General features: G+C 38.4%; 1 protein-coding gene and 1 non-coding gene across 3 annotated transcripts in view; one reads left to right on the top strand and one right to left on the bottom strand.

Moving 5' to 3' along the window:
* Positions 1-21,168, top strand: part of USP6NL (USP6 N-terminal like) — a 177,284-nt gene that overhangs the window by 20,363 nt on the left and 135,753 nt on the right. The window lies entirely within an intron of this gene.
* Positions 15,635-15,739, bottom strand: LOC120241098. The gene has a single exon (XR_005530832.1). It is a non-coding gene; the product is annotated as a U6 spliceosomal RNA (small nuclear RNA).

The following is a 21,168-nucleotide window of genomic DNA, read 5'->3' as shown; positions in this document are numbered from 1 at the left end:
TTTGTTAGAAGTAATTTAAAAAAATCGGTTACAGGCGGTGTTTGCATTTTTCTGACTTTTTTTCTTAGTTTTAAGCTCATCCTAGTTTAAGCTCAAAGCTTCCTTTGAAATAGCCTGTGAGTAACATTTCTTATGCTTGCCGGTTTGATGGTCTGTCCTTAAGCAGGCCACTGTAACCATAGGTTGGCGAGTGTTACAGTGTCAATGTTACGATGCAATTGCCAGGGGGTGGTTGCAAGTTTTCAAAAAGGTGGGAACAGAGTGTATCAGAGTTCCTGTTTTTGAAAAAAATAGGGGAGAATCATGGTACAGGTTAAAAAATAGGACAGTGTGTCTAGATAGAATTTCCAAACCTGGGTTTGAGTGAGAATGACAGGTAACTAAAGGTTTTTTCACTATTTCTCCAGCGATTAAAAGAAAGGTGGACACTTGTTATGTGTGGGCGGGTTTCTCCCTGAAGCATTTCCTGACCCTTGCCACGTCATGGACCACACAGGCCGCGGGAGGAGTTGTGCGGCAGGCGTGGTGGACTGTTGGGGGCTTGGCGGTGACCGGCCCTCCCCAGGCTGTTCCTTGTGCCCGGCTGCCGAGCCTCCGCTTTCCCCGCGCTGTCTGGCACACTGGTTGGGGGCCCGGCTGCAGAGCTTAGAGAATTTGTTACGTGTTTGAGATGTGTTTTAGCTTTTAGTCTGGAACTTTGTGTATTCTGTCCAGTTCTGAGGCTAGATGCTTACCTTGTGGAAAATGTATTCTGTGGCGCTGCTGCGATGTGCCTTTCATTGTGGTTGTCAACTTTACCACAATCACAGAAAGCCTTTTTGATTTCTAGTACTGAATTGTGTTTGTTTTTCTGTATTTGCATATTTTGCAATGTTATACATTTATCAAGATTTTTTTTCAAAATTTTTCTTATCATGGTGCCAAAGATGAAATATTTATGTGAAAGTTGTTATATTTAAACTGTAGCTATAGTTTGAAATGGACCTCTTCCGTCTTTAATGGAGATTCTAACGACAGGAGTAGTTCTTGTAAAAAGCATTGCCGAGCAATTTCTAGACGAGATTTTGGAAGAATGTGTTAAAAAAAAAAAATAAGCCAAGAAAGCATCAAAAGCCAGAAGTGATTATTTAGGGTACTACTTAATTTTATTTGCCTATGTTTTAACTTAAAAAAATAAAGCTTATCTGCTCTAAAATTTTAGTCTTATATATTTTATTTCACTTTCTTCAGAAAACTTTTTTTTTTTTTTTTTTTGTAAGAGAGGATTTCTGTGTTAATTCTCTTCTGACTTGGCGATCCAGGAGTGATTCTGTTACATTGGAGTGTTTGCTCCTGCCCTTTGGCCTAAATACAGGAGTGGGGTTTTTGAGGTCACTTCTGGCTATGAAACATTTCTCATGTAACTGAGGAAAAAGTAATGGCAGTGAGTAATTTGGGATGTGGTATATTTATGGGTTTCTCATAGAGAATATATCATTATTCCTCTGGAGCAGTGGACTAAGAGTTCATGCTGAAGTGAAAACAATTTGTTTTAACATTTGTTGGAACAGGTAATGTTATAGATAAGCGAGTAGATTACTGAGTCCCTCAGTCCGGCATGAAGATCCTTCCGAGTCTTATTTTTAAATAGAAAAATCAGGCAACAAATAATAGAAGGCTTTCCCTAAGTGTTGGCTAAGGTTTCTGTCTAGAATTATAATCTGTCTAGATCTATATATCCTGTTTTATGGAATAGCTGTGTACCTTAGAAGCTGGGTAGAGGTTAAAGGAAAGAAAATTTAAGTTGAATTGTATTTTGAATTATGGGGTATCTGTATTTAATAGAATTTTGAAAAAAGTCCCTTTCTTTTATTAAATGTCTGTTTGTTATATTAAGAATTGTTTATGTTTGTTAAGTTTGGATTTTGGAGGTAAAGTTTTAAATGTTCACCATTCTTAAAATGAATATATAGTTGATCCTTGAACAACATAGGTTTGCATGTGTGAGTCCACTTATTTAACATGGATTTTTAAAATAAATCCAGTATAGTACTGTATGGTGACAGATGGTAGGTGCACTTGTGAATACAGCACAATGTATAGTTAGTTGTTGGATGACTGTATTGTACACTCGAAACTAATGTAACATCATGTGTCAACTATACTTAAAAAGACTACAGTGCAGTACTCTAAATGTAGTTTCCTTATGATTATTTTAATAACATTTTTGTTTCTCTAGCTTTATTGTAAGACTACAGCATATAATACATCTGACGTGAAATGTGTGTTAATCAACTCTATCTGTAAGGCTTCCATTCTGTTAGTAGTTACGTTTCTGGGGTGTCAGAAGTTAAAGGCAGATTTTCACTTTTGTGGGGGTTTGGTGTCCCTAACTCCCTCCTTGTTGCAGGGTCAACTGTATAATCAGTGGGTTTTAATTGGGGCGGGGGATGAATTTGGAAGTGTATCGAGACTTTTTGGTTGTCATAGTTACTAGGGAGCCCTACTGGTGTTTAGTGGGCGGAGGCCACATACACTGTACAGTAGTCCCTGTTGAGAGACGCTGTGTCACCTGTCTGACCTGTGGCAGCAGTGCAGTGGGGCTAAGGTGATGGAGAATGCCAACAAAAACTGCTTCTCCGGAAATTTATTAGATCAGTTTTTTGGTTTAAGGCACTTCATTGTGTTAAGACTAACCATCAAAAATGGAATATACTTTACTTGTAGCAATTTGTCATCTTTTTGACCACTACAGAAAAGTGAGTTATTCTTAGTTTGATACTATGGGACATTGAACATGAGTTTAATGTAGTATTTCTTACAGAGAATATTCAGTTATAGTATTCAGTGTAAGGGGACATTTTGTCTCAGGTCATGATCCCAGTGTCCTGGGATTGAGCCCCGTGTGTGCACACGCTCTCCTGTTCACTCTCAAATTAATTGAAAAAAAAGAAATATAGTAGAAGTACAGTATAATATTAAGTTTTGTTAGGAGATGGTTTACATTATTTTGTATCTTCTTGTTTTGATATTTTTTCAAACTTGTAACAAGAAAAGTTATAAACATAGAACCCAAATTCTTCATATACGTTTTATCTGGTGTACCAGTTGTTTATATTTTGTCCGTTTGGTTATCTTTCTTGTTCTCTCTGTGACACACACAGACATACATCTATACATTCATATATATATATATAAGGGAAATTGATTTGTAGTTAAACAAGACATCTTCTGTGGAAATCATTTTCTTTTATTACAAGTCATTTAAATTCTTAGCATAAATGTCACTTACTATAATGTTACAGTATAATCTCAGTAAAGCTAAATTGCTTTTGCTAGTTAAATCTTAAAATATCAAACCATTTACCTACTGTTGTTACACTATTATTGTTTAAACACTACATTATTTACATAGGTTTTGTAGGCCTGTCATTAACATGTTTCTTTTCCATCGGTGTAATATAGATAACCTTGGTATATAAATCAACTTGAATTAAAATTCTTTAGTGTGACACAAAGCAGGGTGCTCCAAACAACCTCTTTATAATAGTTTTAAGGTACTCTCTTCTTAAGAGAAACTCTTTAAAATCCCATTCTGAGAGAGTAAGTTTTCCAGTGGCAATCTTCTTTTCAGAGTCCCAGACACCTGGGTTGGCTTTGCTGTTAACTCGCCATGTTATGTATAGCCATGGGCTTGACCCCTTTAGTGTGCCTCTATCCTCCCAACACCTCCCATCTGCATCCCCCCGCCCATCCCCCCCGGTTTCTTTTTTTCAGTGTGGGGACTGGGCTACATTGTCTGGAAGCCTTCTAGCTCTAAAATTTATGGTTCTGTCAGTGAGAAAAGTTCATTTCCAATTTTGCCTTGTAGGAACATAGCTATGGGATAAAATGAGCTATGTCTCTGTTAAGCTTAATTAAGAAGACCGAAACATGCAGTTTTCTGGGTTTGGGGGCCTACTTTTGTCGCTCCAAATTGGAATTTGCGTCCTGGTTATTTCAGAGGTTCTTTTGTTCCAAATGTAGGCACATGTTCTCTGTTCATTCTGCTGCTTCTCTAGGCAAGCAGAGATAGAGGGGAATATATATTTAAAATTAATAACCTTAACTATTCATCTTATCTCTCTCATTAATTTCAGAAAATATTTGATTTATACAGTTTATCCTTGAATCCGTGTTTTTAGAAGTGATGTACTGGTTTAACATATTCCATATCCTTTTTATATTAACGTCTCTAAAAATGAATTTCTACATGAAAATATTGTATGTATGACTTTTAGTATTTCTCATTTGTTAAAAGACACACAGTGGAAAGCGCATCTTAGTAAGTGATTTTCCTTTTTTTTTTTTTGTACAGTTGTTTATACAGAATCAACCATGGTAGAACTGCCTCAGGGAAGGTCTAGGAAAACAACACCTTGCGACAATGCGTTTCTGAAAGCATGACTTTACAGCTAGGAAATGGCTATGTTGTAAACCTTTAAGGAGAACTCAGCTCACTTCAAAGGAGAGGAAAAAGGAAAAGAAAGGCTGTGTTGGATCATTTATTCTTGACTCACTGTATAAATTAGATCTGTATAGAATACAAGAGCTCATGCTGGTGCAAAACCCCCCTGAGTGCTAAGGCTGAAGTCTGAGTTTTAAAATTTTGAGAAATAGGTGAATTCTATATGGAGGAAAGTTGGCAAAGTGTTTTACTTTGACTGTAATTAACACAAGCAAGTGATATTTGTTATATGGTGTGACTAATAAATCTGCATATGTTAACATTCAGGGTTTTTAAAAAAATAGTGTCTGGACAGCTATATATTATCACATTTTGGCTCAAATACAAATAGACATATTCTATTAAGGGAATTTGAGCCTGTCAGTTTGTATGATGGATGTCATTATATGGTTGTCTCCTCATTTTCCAGAAGTGTGAAATTGATATTAAAAATTTCCAGGCCTCTATCTTCCTCCCTCAAAATTGATCTAAAATAGTGTTTTAATATTACATTCACTTTTCTCTTTTCGAGATGGACAAGGTGACTATGAAAGTAATTCTTTTTAGCCTCTCTTTAAAGCTGTTGGTTAGAAAGGGTCAGGAACAGAGTGGAAACATCTTCCCAGTTCTTCCCCTCTCCTCAGTCTCTCTCTCCTACTTCACGCACTGAGTCATAGGTTGGTTCTTAAATTCATGTTCAGAGATAGTGGTCATGTGCAGGCATTTGATTGTAGAGTGCTATTTTTCACCCTGAATTCAGAAGCTGACTCCTGCTGGCATCACCTAGGTACCCTGGAGTCAGACCAGTTTTCTTTCCCACTCACACATATATTTGGAGCATTCAGGTGTTAAGCTGTAAACAGTGGAACGTGAAAAGATTTCAGTAAGACACGAATACACGCTCCTACACATTCAGATTACATTGCGGAGCATGGGGAGTCACAGTGTCTTTTAAAAAATACAGTTGTCTGTTTCAGATTCCAGAAGAATGGAATAGAAATGTAAGTTGCAAGGCTGTGTTAGTAAAGACTTCAACACTCTCCAGTCAAGTACTGTGTTCCATGTCTTCCCTGTTTAACCTTGTTCTAATGCAGAGTGAGGTGGAATATGTTTGATTGATCCTAACTTAAAAGAAATTTGAGAAAACAAACATGTACACATACTTTAAGTTTTTATATGAATTCACGGTAATTGCTCTTGTGTATTTTCTTTAGATAATAACTTTTTGTTTTTTTCTTTATGTGCTATGTAGATGAAGTGGGAAGTGTCCTGGGTTAGGGAAGGAGGGGCTAGGTCTTACCGGCGTCGGAAGAACATTGCAAACTTGTTTACTTGTGACAATTATGGTACCACAGAATTTGAATTTGATTTTCAAACCTGCTTGAATTTGTTGCTTTGACTGCATCAACACGACTTTATATGCCAAACGATGGATACAGACTGTTAAATCGTGATCACTAAGGTATATTTCATTGGCATGCTTTCTTATCAAAAATGTCGTTTCTGATGCTACCATCAGAATAGCCTAGAAGCTTGCAAGGAGGGGTTACTTTACTGCTAACTAAGGGGAAATCTTCTTTGTCACTTAGAGTCTCCTGAGGAAAGATGCTTCTCCATTGCTGTGTTCTAGGTCCAGGTTACCCCATGTGGAGTCATTAGGGCCACTGTGATTTTCTTTTTTTGCCCAAATCAGCCTTAAACAGTTTATGGGAAGTCTGTACTTACATGTACCTGTAGGTGTGTTTACTGATATGTACGGGGGAATTTTGTCCAGGGCAGGAGGAAGACCCCACTCCAACTTTCTCTGTTGTACCCAAACTGACTTTGTTAAGAGGAACTTTGAACTCAAAAGAATTCCTTAGTACAAGTAACTCTGTACTTAAATTACTTTAAAATGTTTGATGTGTATTACAAAAGTGAAGTCATTATTGTCCTTTCCCCTAAAATGTGTTGTCAGAATTGTTAGCCATCAGAGGTTTTGTTCTCACCCAAGAGATGTGCTTTTCTAACCCAGCGCCGAGCTGGGTGCTGATGGAAAATAACAGCGTTGAGATCGGCAAAGTTTTCTTTCTGATTTCTTCCTTTGATTAGTGTGTATATCTTCTCAGCAGGTGAAATTCTACCTCACCTTCCCAACTAGCCCAACTTAATATTTTTAATAAGATCAATCCTTTATTTTTTTATTTCTGAAAATATGTTTTATAAAATACATATTGCTTATTTATTTTGAAACTATTTGAGCGTAGCTTGCATATATCTCACACTCTTTACCCATTTGTCTTCAGCATGAAGTTTCGAAGAACAAGGGTATTTTCTTTCATAACCACAATCAAATTGCCAAGTAGGTAAATTATGTTTATCTAGTTTACAATCCTTCTTCCATGGCTCAGTTTCCCTGTAACGCCCTGGAGCATAGATTTTAACACCCCCCCTCCCCCGGGCAGGGTCTGGCTGGGGGGTGTTCCCCACCAGCTGAGTTCAGGTGTCAGGTCTCTGAAGGCTCCTTGAACCTGGGACCTCAGGTGTTCTTTACCTTTCATGATATTGGTGTCTTGAAAGACTGCAGCCCAGTTGTTTTGTAGAGTAGCCCTCAGGTTCGGGTTGTCCTGTGGTGGAGTCCCTCCTAGAGGGTGTGACTGTTTGGGGACATTACTCCAGGAGGCTTGTCTGGAAGAGACAGGAAGACTGCATGGTGATCTCTTTACTTCTCTCATTTAGCTTTTCAACAGAAAAATTTACCATTTCTTCCTTAATTGAAATAGGATTTGTATCTCTTGCATAGGAACAGGATTTATTGCTCTGGTTTACTCGTTTCTGTTTGGCTTTTATTATGCAGGCTTGAGAAAAATGGCATGCGGTATTTTCTAGAATGCGGTGACCTTGAAAGGAGACAACATTTGGCTTTTATCAAGAGAGATTTTCTGCACAGTTCCTATTTTAAATTATGTTGACAAAATTTCAAGATGCTTTCGAACAAACGTTTTTAAGGGGTAAGGTATAGCACTATTGAATTTGTTTCCTAGCAATCAACCAGCTGTAGCTCTTTATGTATCAGTTGAGATTGCTTCACTAAGGATTAGCTTTTCATAAAACCCGGTGCCTCTTTGTCTTTGTCCTAATAAATTTTCTGTAGCCAAAAATAGAATAAATGAACACATCAAGACTCTCATTAGGTTTTAGAGATTTATGGGTTTTATTAGATTTTAATGTGAAATGTCAGGATACTTACCATCTATAGTAATGTCTCTTAAAAGTTTAATAATTGCAAGGTGTAGTGAAAACTAGAAAATTAATTTGCAATATTGCAAAGTGTAAGAGATTCATATCTCGCTTTTTAGACAACTTTGAGACACAGGATGCTATAAATTGATTTCTTATTTATTTATTTATTTATTTTTATTTCTAGGAGAGAGAGAGAGATAGACAGCGTGAGCAGGGGAGGGTCAGAGAGAGAGGGAGTCACAGACTCTGAAACAGGCTCCAGGCTCTGAGCTGGCAGTCAGCACAGAGCCCGACGCGGGGCTCGAACCCACGAACCGCGAGATCATGACCTAAGGAAAGTTGGACGCTTAACCGACTAAGCCACCCAGGCACCCCTTGATTTCTTATTTTAAAAGTTATGGTGTTTGAGGGGCGCCTGGGTGGCTTAGTCGGTTGAGCGTCCGACTTTCGCTTAGGTCATGATCTCGCGGTTCGTGGGTTCGAGCCCCGCGTCGGGCTCTGTGCTGACTGCCAGCTCAGAGCCTGGAGCCTGTTTCAGAGTCTGTGACTCCCTCTCTCTCTGACCCTCCCCTGCTCACGCTGTCTCTCTCTCTCTCTCTCCTAGAAATAAATAAAAATTTAAAAAAAAAAAAAACATTTAAAAAAAAAATAAATAAAAGTTATGGTGTTTGAATCTGATTTGAAGACGAATTTTAAGGAAGGGAATATATCATTTTGAATAATAATTGTGTCTTTATTTCCGTATTAGCAGATACTAATGGGTACCTCCAAGCGGACTGCAGCTGGGCGGGTCATTACAGACCAGAACCCGACAAGCAGGGCCCTTGGCCTCTGGGAGCACAGAGCTAGTGGGGACGGACGCTGCACGAGCGGCACAGTGTGCCTGGCACAGGAAGGGAACCGCGGGAGGCTGCCGGCGCCCGGCCGGGCTGCGGGGCGGTGGGAAGGCTGCTCCTGGGAAATCCTGTTCCAGCTGAGGTCTGGCTAAGTGAGGAGGAGGAGGAGGAGGAGGAGGAGGAGAGGGAGGGGCTTCTGAACCGAAGGAGCAAAATGGATGAAGGCCTGGAGTGGAGAGAGGTGGAGATTGAGATGAAGAAATGAAGGAGCATTCAGCATTGGTATAAAGAAGTGTTGGGAGGAGATGAAATTTGTACTTTTGGTTCAGACAAACACCCCAGTGCTGCCTTGTTTTGTATTTTATTTTACCTAATTTCATCATAACTGGTCTGTCTTTTTAATCTTTCCAGTCCCCTTTTCCTTGTTTTTAAAGTATCATCCTAACATTAAAATAAATACATTTTGGAAATGGGGAGAAAAAGTCATTGTAACCCCATTACATCAAAGCAGCCATTTGCGTTGTTGCAGATGACTCTGTACTCTTGTTCAGTTAATAATATATTTTTGAGGTGCCTAGCTGGCTCAGTCAGAAGAATGTGTGACTCTTGGTCTCAGGGTGTGGGTTTGAGCCCCATGTTGGGTGTAGAGATTACTTAAATAATAAATAAATAAACTAAAAATGTATTTTTATATAACTTGATTCATAATGTATATCCAGTTTTATATTTGGATTTCTAACACTGAGTTGTGTTTAGGCAGTTAATCATATTTCTATAATTGTTTTTCATAATTTCATAATTATATTCCTTAAAGGTAATGATGCATAGTAACTTATTTAACCATTTTCCTATTTTTTGATTATTTAGGATGGTTCAGTTTCTTAAAAATGTTTGCAGAATGAATATCACTGATGAATTTGCCCCTTTTCTTTAATAAAGTGGGCTAGAATGAATTCCTAGGCTAGATTCATAGACTGAAACTTTTTTCCTATGTCTGCCTGTCTTTGTTAAAAGACTACTTACTAATTTACAGTTACTCTGGTAATTGGTATACTAGAATATATTTTGCCATGACCAGTTTAATAGGCTCAAAATGGCATTAAAAATTGCTTTTAGGGGTACCTGGGTGGGCTCAGTCGGTTAAGCATCCAACTGGCTCTGGTCATGATCTAATGGTTCGTGGGTTCTAGCCCTGTGTCAGGCTCTGTGCTGACAGCTCAGGGCCTGGAGCCTGCTTCAGATTCTGTGTCTACGTCTCTCTCTCTCTGCCCCTCCCCTGCTCATGCTCTGTCTCTCTCTCTGTCTCAAAAATAAATAAGCATTAAAAAAAAAAACACGTTACTTTTAGTTGCACATATTTAATTTTTAGACAGGATAGCTTTTTTCCCCAGAATGTGGTCAGATACAGATAACATAAAATTTACCATCCTAACCATTTTTGCGTGTACAGTTCAGTAGCTTTAAGTGTATTTTCGTTGTTGTGCAACCAGTCTCCAGAACCTTTATGTTGAAAAGCTGACACTCTGTACTTAATAAGCAACTTCCCATTTCCCTTCCTCCAGCCTTGGGCACCCACCACTCTGCTTTCTGCCTCTATGAATTTGACTTCTCTAGGTGCCTCATGTAAATGGCATCATACAATATTTGTCGATTTGTGACTGGTTCATTTCACTCAGCATAATGTTGTCACAGTTCACCCATGGTGCAGCAGGCGCCAGAATTTCCTTCCTTTAAAAAAAATACATGTATATTATATATATAATACATATATATGCTTTTAAATATATATAAATAAAATAATGTGTATCATATATGTAACATAATATTTGATAACAATAATATATATGTTCTGTATAATATACTATAACATATAATATATATGATAATATATAACATATGATATATATCTATATGTTTTGACATTTATTTAGTTTTGAGAGAGGAGAGAGAAGGAGAGAGCGAGAAAGAGAGCATGTGAGAGTGTGCATGCGAGCTGTGGATGGGTAGAGAGAGAGGGACAGAGGATCTGAAGCGGGCTCTCTGCTGACAGCAGTGAGCCCAATGTGGGGCTCAAACCCACGACTGTGAGATCAGGACCTGAGCTAGAGCTGGATGCTCAACTGACTGAGCCATGCAGGTGCCCCAGAATTTCCTTCCTTTAAAAGACTGAGTACTGTTTCACTGTTGGGATTGCCTCATGTTGCTAATGGACAGCTTGGGTTGCTTCCACCTTTTGGCTGTGGTAACAGTGCTGCTGTGAACACAGGTGTTCAGCTCTCTCTCTGAGACTCCCCTGTCAGTGGTTTTGAGTATATACCCAGACCTGGAATTGCTGGATTATGTGGTAATTCTGTGCTTAATGTTTTGAGGACCTGCGTCGGGTTTTCCACAGCAGCTGCACCATTTTACATTGCTTGAGGGCTTCACTGTCTCCCCACATCCCGGCCAGCACTTGCCATTTTCTGTTTTGTGTTTTTGATAGCAGCCAAGCCATCCTAATGGGTGTTGAGATGCTAGCTCATTGTTAGGATAGCTTTCTTCATGTGTTCACTGTTTACATTTTTTCTTGTATCATATCCTTTTTAAAATAGTCCTTTCTTCCAAATAGCTTATTGGGAAACGTCAGACTTCAACTTTGGATGATGCTTTTGCGTCTCCAAAAGTTTTATTATGAAGCAGTGTAGTTTTTTTTTTTTTAATATGTACTGAAATTTTATATGTTTCTTTTGGAACGTGGGTCATTTTGTTACGGTTAGCAGAGAGATAATGCATACATAGAAGACAGAGGGAGGAAAAGGGTTTCAGCAAGGGAGGAAGAGTGGAGAATAATAGGTATCAAAGATCGATTTTGTCTGATATGTTATTCTGTCAGGGACTCTGGTGGTCTTACTTCCTGTTAAAATTAATGTGTTACGGTGAATTACAGATTTTGTATTCTGGAAACTCCAGAAAACTCTTTCTGAATGTTAGAGGAACTTCTCTGTTTATATGCATAAGCACTTTTGTGAATTCTATGGAAATACCTATATCTTTATATTTTATTTGTATATGTATTTGTGCATATGGACATTTGATCTTAAATGTGATGTTCTATTAAAATGATGATTCATCCAAATTGAATTCTGATTTATTCCAGGACTTAACTGCTTTTTAATATATTTTTTATGGTAATGAATTCTTAAAAACTCATAGTGTTATTTGACAGCTTCGTTAGAATCTGGAGTAGGTCAGATTGCTTGGATGATATATTTTCTTGGAGTCCTTGATTTTAGAAATAGAGTCATATTTAAATTTCCTCGTGACTAGAAAGTATTTTTGCTGTCTCTGTGTGTCCATCTGCATGTGGCTTTGGAAAGTCAGAAGAGTCATTTTTACATAAAGGGAAGCTTTCTTTAAAAATCAAAATATTGGGGCAACAACATTGGTTGGTTGAGTGTCCACCTTTGCCTCAGGTCATGATCTCACTGTTCGTGGGTTCAATCCCTGCCTCTGTCTTGCTGCTGTTAGCACAGAGCCAGCTTTGGATCCCCTGTCGCCCCCACCCCCGCCCCTCCTCCGCTCATACTCTTTCAAAAAAATAAAATAAAATAAAACATTAAAAAAAATAAAACTTCAAAATGTAATTGAGAAATTTGAACGCAACGTTCAATTAGAATGTGCCATGTTATAGCCTTTAATTCCTACTATTTTCACTTAAGGACACTCTCCTGTCATCTTGTAATTACTTGCAGGGGTTATTTCAATTGTAATTCAGTAATTATGTAATTATGTATTTCATGTTAATATCTTTTGGTAGAACAGAAGAAGGCTGGTCACTCTTATAATACCAGCAACTGGTATTGTACCCACTAGATGCTTAATACTTTTTGTATGGATGAGGAAAATTTTACTGCCTTAACCCTAAACTTATGATAGAAGTCAATACATTAAGAATTTCTAGGTGTTGTGAAGATAAACTGGGCTAATATATTTTCATTCCCCGTGTTTGTGAATTGTACTTTGCACTTATTTATGGCAGTTTCTGCTGAGCCATGGAAAGTACAGAAGCTTCCACCAAGCTATGGAAGTTTATTGGCTGCTTGTTACAAGCAAAATGAATTGCCTTTTGATAAAATATCTTTAAACACTGGTTTCAAAAGAACTGCTAACTTAATTACGCCAGCACAGGTATTTCTGTTCATAAACAATTACTACCATCTACTATGCTTTGAGTTATGTGAAAGAATGACAGTGCTGTTATCCATATTCTGTGGCTCTTCCCACTTCTGCCAGTTCTGGACATTTTTCCTTTCTGTCTTACTTTTTTTGTCTTACTTTTTTCTGTGAAAAAAATCTGCAAAGATTGTTGATTAGCTCGACAGTGTTCATTTTTAAGTACCTCGTATGGATGATGAGGAATTACCATAAACACCTGAGCGCTATTTGGACAGAAAATATTATCCTGTATAGATACAGGAAAAGTATAGAGACAAAAGCCAACAAGTTTTATTTTGATAAACAACATACATTTTATTCCATATTGATGAGTTTGTTGAGCTTGCTTTTCAAAATTGTAGAACAGTGTTTATATCCCGCCCCTCCGCCCATAAAATCTTAGTAGAATAACAAAGAAGTGAAGTATATTATGTTGATTTATTAACCCAAGAGGAGACCCGTCAGAAATGGGTTTATAGTTTAATAATCAAAAGCCGTTTTCTATTTGCTGGCCAGTTGACATCTTGGGTATTTACAGATTGTTTTTGTCACAGCAAGTGTGGCCTCTCACATTTTTTTTTCTCATTTATCTACATGTTCTGAAAAAACTGACAGTAGTTTTATTCTAAAATATATTTCCAGGAAAGCCAAAACAGTTTTCTGAAAAGTGCGTAGAAAAAATCTAAATCAGTGCCAGGAATGAAAAGATGCTGGGCTGTTATTCATATGATCAAAAAATTTTTTGGACAAAGCACTGTACAAATATTCCTGTCTGTGTTTATTTTATAAAAAAGATGTTGATGAAGTATTTTAAAGTGTGAAAACATCTCAGTTCCAAAAACGTATGTATAATATTACCTCAGTTTTGTAAAATCAACAAAAAAGTACATGGGTAAGTCTAAAAGGTTGTCAGCAGTGCTTATCTCTGTGTAGTAGGCCTAAGGGTTTATTTTCTGTCGGCTTCTTCTCATAGACTCCTCCTCTACAGTGAGCGTGTGTTATTTTTGTATTAAGAAAACTATTAAAGATGTATGTTGACAAAGAGAAGAAAATAGAGACTTTAAAAAGTTTATTTTTCTTTATTTTTTAAAATATTAATTTAGTTTTGAGACAGAGGGAGGGAGAGAGAGAGAGAACAAACATACACGTGAGCAGTCGGGAGGGGCAGAGAGAGAGAATCCCAAGCAGGCTCCACACTGTCAGCGCAGCGCCTGATGTGGGGTTCACACTCACGAATCGTGAGATCATGACCCAAGCCCAGGTCAAGAGTTGGATGCTAAACTGACTGAGCCCCCCAGGCGCCCCTCACTTGGTATTTTCGTGAGAAAGGACAGTGATGCAGCTGGAGCATCTCAGCCGGTGTGCTGCCCTAGTGTAGCCTACAGCTTGGCACACTTCTCTCTCCCTTCTTATCTTGCTCTGTTTCTCCCCACACTTCCTCCCTGTGCCCCACTCTGGGAACGCTGGATTGGGAAGTAATGGGGAAGAAAAGGGAGCTTAGTGAGTCCGCCAAGAGCTGTGGATTTGGGGGGTGGCCATGTAGAACAAAAATACAAACATAGGAAGTAAGATTGAAGCAAGAATTTTTCTGTTGAAATGAATTAGCACACAGCTGTTTGCAGGCAGTCCATTGTTTTTTTTTACGTTTATTTATTTATTTATTTTTTAAGAGTATTCTTTTTTTTTTTAATTTTTTTTAATGTTTTATTTTACTTCTAGGAGAGAGAGAGACAGTGTGAGCAGGGGAGGGTCAGAGAGAGAGAGAGAGACAGAATCTGAAGCAGGCTCCAGGCTCTGAGCTGGCAGTCAGCACAGAGCCTGACGCGGGGCTCGAACCCACGAACCGCGAGATCATGACCTAAGCGAAAGTCGGACGCTTAACCGACTAAGCCACCCAGGCGCCCCTTTACGTTTATTTTTTAAAATTATTTTTTAATTTACATCCAAGTTAGCACATAGTACAACAGTGAATGATTTCAGGAGTAGATTCCTTAATGCCCCTCACCCATGTATCCCTTCCCCCCTCCCATAACTCCTCTTGCAACCCTCTGTTCCTTCTCTATATTTAAGAGTCTTTTATGTTTTGTTCCCCTCCCTGTTTTTATATTATTTTGCTTCCCTTCCCTTATGTTAATCTGTTTGTATCTTAAAGTCCTTATATGGGTGAAGTCATATGATATTTGTCTTTCTCTGACTAATTTCGCTTAGCAAAATACCCTCTAGTTCCATCCATATAGTTGCAAATGGCAAGATTTCATTCTGATTGCTGAGTAATACTCATACATATATCTGTATGTGTATGTATATGTACACACACATATCATTTATATCCATTCATCAGTGGATGGTCATTTGGCCATAGTTTACCTGTTGTTGATAATGCTGCTATAAACGTTGGGGTACATGTGCCCCTTCGAATCTTTATATTTGTATTCTCTGGGTAAATACCTAGTAGTGCTATTGCTAGGTTGTAGGGTAGTTCGACTTTTAACTTTCTGAGGAAACTCTATACCGTTTTCCAGAGTGGCTGCAGCAATTTGCATTCCTACCAGCCGTGCAAAAGCGATGCTCTTTCTCTGCATCCTTCCTTATACAGACAGTCCGTTGTAAGGGCACCTGATCCGTTTCTTGTCTACCACGCCACGTTGGATCTCTCATATATAGGCAATGACTGTTTGTGTTGTAAGCACTCTCTCCAGTTAAACTTTGTACTTTTTGGATTTATTTTTGTATTTTTTCAGATATAGATTAGGTATACATTAAATATAGATTTTCTTTGTTATTTTATAAACCTATCTTCTATTTATTTTTTTAGAGCGAGAGAGCGAGGATGAGTGGGTGAGAGGGGCAGATGGGGAGATAGACTCTTTTTTTTTTTTTTTACCATATGATTTCATTTATATGTGAAATCTAAAAACAAAATATGGAATGCTTCATGAATTTGCGTGTCATCCTCGCGCAGGGGCCATGCTAATCTTCTGTGTATCGTTCCAATTTTAGTATATGCGCTGCCGAAGCGAGCATGGGAGATAGACTCTTAAACAGGTTCCACACTCAGGGGGCTCAGTCCCATGACCCCAGGATCATGACCTGTGCCAAAATCAAGAGTTGGATGTTCAACCGGCTGAGCCACTAGGCTTTCTGAAAAGACTCTCTTTTAGAACTCTCTTAGGTTTACAGAAAAATTGAGAGGAAAGTGCTGGGAATTCCCTTAAGCCCCTTCATAATACTCCCACCTTCCCAGTTTCCCTTGTTGTTAACCTCTTGCATTTTTGTGATTCATTCACTGCAATTGATGAGCCAGTATCGATGCATTATTGTTAACTGAAGTCCATAGTTTACATTAAGGGTCACTGTTCGTGTTGTACATATTACGGGTCTTGACAAATGTATAATGACATGTATGAACCGTTAGAGCAGCTCATAGAGTAGTTTCCCTGCCGTAGAGTCCCCTGTGCTCCCCCCCATTTCGCCCTTCCCCCCTTCTTCTCAAATCGCTGGCAGCTACCGATCACCTTCCTGTCTCTATAGGTTTGCCTTTTCCAGAATGGCATATAATTGGAATCTTACATGATGTAGCCTTTTCAGATTGGCTTCCTTTACTTAACATATAAGTGTTCGTTTATTTAACACTTCTTTTTATGGCTTGATAGCTCATTTCTTTTTATTGCTGAACAGTATTCCATAACCTGGATTGGAGCAGTTTGTCTATCCATTCATGCGATGAAAAACAAGTGATTGCATCCAGAATTTGGCATTTGCAAATAAAACTAAACATTCATGTACAGGTTTTTGTGTGGACGTGCGTTTTGAACTCATTTGGGTGAATGACAAGGAATACAGTTTCAGCATAAGATAGAAAGGGCTTGTTTAGTTTTGTAAGAAACCACCAAATTGTTTTCCAAGGTGGCTGTACCATTTTGCATTCCCACTTTGTGCCCCCACTGGCGGTTAATGAGAGGCTTGCTGTTGCTCTGTCCACATCCTCACCTGCATCTGGTGTTGTCAGCGTTCTGCATTTTAGCCATTCTAATAGGCGTGTAGGGGTGTCTCGTTGTTGCCTTAATTTGAAATTTCCTAATGACATATGATGTTGAAGTTCTTTTCATGTGCTAACTTGCCATCTGTGTACCCTTTTTGGTTAGGTGATGGGGAATATTTATAAACCAAAATATAGTTCTTTTTTTATTGGAGTGAGAGTACGCATGCATGTGTGTGCACAAGTGCATTGGGAAGGAGCAGAGACGGGGGAGAGAGAGAGAATCCTAAGAAGGCTCCACGTCCAGCATGAACCCGGATGTGGGGCGTGGTCCCACAACCCTGGGACCATGATCTGAGCCAAAATTAAGAGTCAGACACTCAAGCTGCTGAGCCACCCAGGTTCCCTAATTTGTTTCTTCAAGTAGTTGAATGTATTCTCAGAAAAGTATAGCAAAAAGAAGGCAGTAAAAATTAATGTATAATGTCACCATTCAGAGGGAAAATTGCTGGTAACATTTTGATGTTATTTTCTTTGTGCATAGTCTGTGTGTGTGTGTGTGTGTGTATGTGAGAGAGAGAGAGAGATAAAACACACTGAAATAGTGGAATCATAATTTTTGTACCTTTCATTTGTACTTGTACACACTGAGTTGACTTTTCCTACAACATTCTTCTAGAACAGTGGTCCTTGAATGTTGCGATCATTTGAGGGAACCTTTAAAATTTGTGATGCGTGTGCTGCACCCTTGTACGGTCAAGTCCAAATCCCTACAGATGGACTCAGGCGTCATACGGTTCAAAACTTTTTAAAACTTTTGATTTCAGTGTATACTGAAGATTGAGAACCATTGGTCTCAGCATTTAAGAAAAAATATGATTCCTCAAAGATAACATAAAATATGTGATACCCTTTTTATAAAGTTAGTGACAACCAAACAGCAGCACGGGATGTGTGTGAGAAAGAGAGAGAGGGAGGGCGGTAATGATAGACGGGCACATAAAGGAGTAAGAACTCCTTGATTCAGGATGTTTGGTAGCTTAGGGTGAAGCAGGGAGATGGGTTGGAGGTTAGGGATACTGTAGTTAAATGTAGGTTATTGTTAAGGCCCTAGTTTTTGTTTGAATGGTTGCTTTGTGGTGTTTATTATTAAAAATAAATACTGAGTGAATAAATAAAACTGGGCCATGCATGGACTAACGATAAGAACTGTGATTAAACCAATTAATTCTTTGTGCCAGAGGCCCAGTGAGGAGAAAATATTCAATAAAGAAAACTATTACATCCCTCTTACAATTATATCTAGTGAGGTTTGAATGACACAGTGGTTTGATAGCCAATGTCATCTATTTAAAAAATGAACAGGCTATTCCTTAGTAGCCAGAGATTTTATATACTTGTTTTTCTGAAATCCTGTATCTACTCCATTTTCCTCACAGAGGTTTATCTTGTGCAGTTTGTCAAAACAACAGCTATATGATAAATTGTGGTGAATATTCACTTTAAGTGAATATTTTGTTAGAAACTCCTATCTTAATAAGTGGAACGGACTGATGTTACTTTGCCTTGATTAAAGGAGCTGTTGGATTACTCCTCTGTCGTCTCCCACGCTTTACCCCTTGAGCCCTGTGCTGTGGTAAGATGGGTGAGGGTGCGCCTTTCTTATTGTGAAGTGGGTAGAGGTGATGGAGCAAAGGGAGGTGCAAACGGAGGACCCCTGCTTCAGGCATCTTCCCAAGCAGGTCGGCTTTAGTGACCAGTACGTACGGAAGTTAAGGATCTGGAAATTAATTCTTTTAAGACTGCTCGTGCCAGAGTTACCCCAGATGTGTGTGTACTTTCAAAATTTCATTCCAGAATTCAGAGTGATCTTTGGGGCAAAGGAAGCAGATATGAGAATGCACATAAATGTACGTATATGTGTACACAGACTTAACTGGAACACAGCATATTCACAAATGTGGAATTCTTTTTTATGTTGTTAGTCTGGTCCTTTAAAATCCTTTGTTTTGTATGATGTAAAGAACATTAAGTATGAATACATATATATCCTTTACAAACAAATACACATATATTGGGGCTATGTAGTCAGATTTTTAAAAAAAGTTTATTCATTTGAGAGAGGGAGGGAGAGAGACTGTGTGTGTTTGTGTGTGTGGGGGGAGAGGTAGAGAGGGGGAGAGAGAATTCCAGGCAGGCTCCACTCTCAGCGGCGGTGAGGAGTGGGGGGCTTGAAATCATGAACTGTGAGATCATGACCTGAGCCGAAATCAAGAGTCAGACGCTTAACCAACTGAACCCTGCAGGCGCCCCTGTGTAGTAGTCAGAATTTAAGTTTATTTTGAAGTAATTTCAGACTTAGGAAAATGTTGCAAGAACAACACAAACAGTTCTCTGGATTTCCCAAATGCTAATGTTTTACCACATTTAGTTTCTCATTCTGTATTAATATTATTTTTTTTTTTTCTGGACCAGTAAAGGATAAATGGAAGTATTTACCCCTAAATACTTCAGGGTATATTACTAAAATCCAGGATGTTCTATTAAGTAACTACAGTATAATGGTCATAATTAGGAAGTTAACCCAGACAACCTGTAGATGGTGTTGTTCTGAATGCAGTGTATTTTCCCTCATTCCTTTCGTGTCCATATCTAACTAGGCATCATGTGTTACATTCTAGTTAACCTGACTCTGGACTCTCCTCTGATCTGTAATGGTTACTCTGTCTTTCATGATCTTGACATTTTAGAGGACACCACACATACATATTACTATATTGGAGTATGTGGTCAGATAGGGTTACTGAGATGATTAAAAAAATGACAAAGAGAATGAGAGAAACAAGAAAAAGCTGTTGGATGCTTAGCAGAAGTAAATACTGACAGTAGTGAGTCAAACTGATTGCTATGTGATTTTCATTTTCAAAACCAATACTGTTACCAGTGAGATGGAGGATGATGATAGTTGAATTTTATGGAAACATGAATATAGAAAGTCCTTTCTTCACTGATCAGATATGGAAGATATAGTTGACTGAAGATAATGCCCTGTAGATCCCCTTCCTTGCATGGAAAGAAAAAAATATTGGGGAAGAGCAAAGCTAATAGCAAGTACTTTTCAAAAACATAATTTTTTTTCTAGAAGAGTGGAAGTAATTTTTCAGGAGCTGGAAATACAAAGAACTGGAAATAAATTCACTATATACCTAGTACCTATTTCATATTCTGAACTGCCCTAGGAAATGGGGCCAGGGTTAAAAAGAACTGGGGAAACTTGATTTAAGGAGTTTGATTTAGATATTGATTTATCTATGTCAGGTCTTCAGAGGGAATCGTTAAAAGGCACAGTTTTGATTTGAGGTTGAAAACTTAGTCTTTCACTCATCTGAACTTTTTGATTTAGTTTGCAAGTATAGATATTCTCTTTAAAGATAACAGGTAGTTAGGATAATTGTTCTGTTTTGTCCTCCATTTGCAAGTAGTTTCTCGCTGTCATGGATTTGTAGCACTAATGTCTTAAATTACCACCCATATGGAGAATACATTATGGGTGGATATATATGCACATGTTATAGCACCTCTTCTCTGAAGAGCTGAAAACTTCACCCTGAATTTTAAAACTATACATTTTTACAGAAAAGGCGTGATGTCAGAGAAAGCAGAAGCCTTTGAGTTTTGGATCCTGTGTTTTACTTCCAACCCTGGTTGATTGATTGTGTGCCTCGGTTGTCCAGTTGAAAAATGGGAAAATGACCAGCCTTTAAGTGTGAGGACAAAGGTGCTGCCTTTGATTTGCTCTGAGATCCATTATTTAATGATACATGGAGGATATCAGAGCAATGAATGGGAAAGCAGAAAACCCAGGGGGACAGTTGGCAGGTGCCATAAGGGGACACATTGCTGGTGGGGAATCACTTCAGTAAATACGTCATTTAACCACATTAGCCCCCAACGTCAGTTTTCTCTTTCAGTGAACTCTGTAGCCCCTTGAAAAGGGATGCTGTGTGGTAAATAGAATATGTAACAAAGACATTCAGTATTAATTGGGCATTGTTGCAACTTAGCTGTTGAAAACTGTGTTGCAAAAATGGTGATTATACTTGATTTGAAAAATCTCTGGCCCCTGTCCCTAATGGTGAGGCCAACGAATTTACAAATCCTTTAGGGATTTCTAGTGAGAAGTGTGAATTTAGACTTCATTTCATGTACTAGGATGTCAGAGGTGTCTCTGTGAGGAGGAGAGCAAGGAATTTATAGGATTGTTTTTGAAGGATCCTGTCTGTTATGCAGACCTGGGAGCTTGGAGTTAGCAAGAGTGTTATTTTTATCCACATTTTATTTTCTGTGTTTCAAATATGAGATTTTTGAGAAATTGGAAAAGAAAAGTATTAAGCCTTTGCAGTGCAGGGTATTTTGGTTGACTACTTCTGAGTGTTTTTAAAAACTTGCACATAGCATCTGTGATCCGCTAT

Source organism: Hyaena hyaena, unplaced genomic scaffold (genome assembly GCF_003009895.1).
Source record: "Hyaena hyaena isolate Hyena2069 unplaced genomic scaffold, ASM300989v1 scaffold_276, whole genome shotgun sequence".
Lineage (NCBI taxonomy): Eukaryota > Metazoa > Chordata > Mammalia > Carnivora > Hyaenidae > Hyaena > Hyaena hyaena.
Note: the sequence above shows the minus strand (reverse complement) of the source record. Positions and strands in the feature narration are given on the sequence as shown.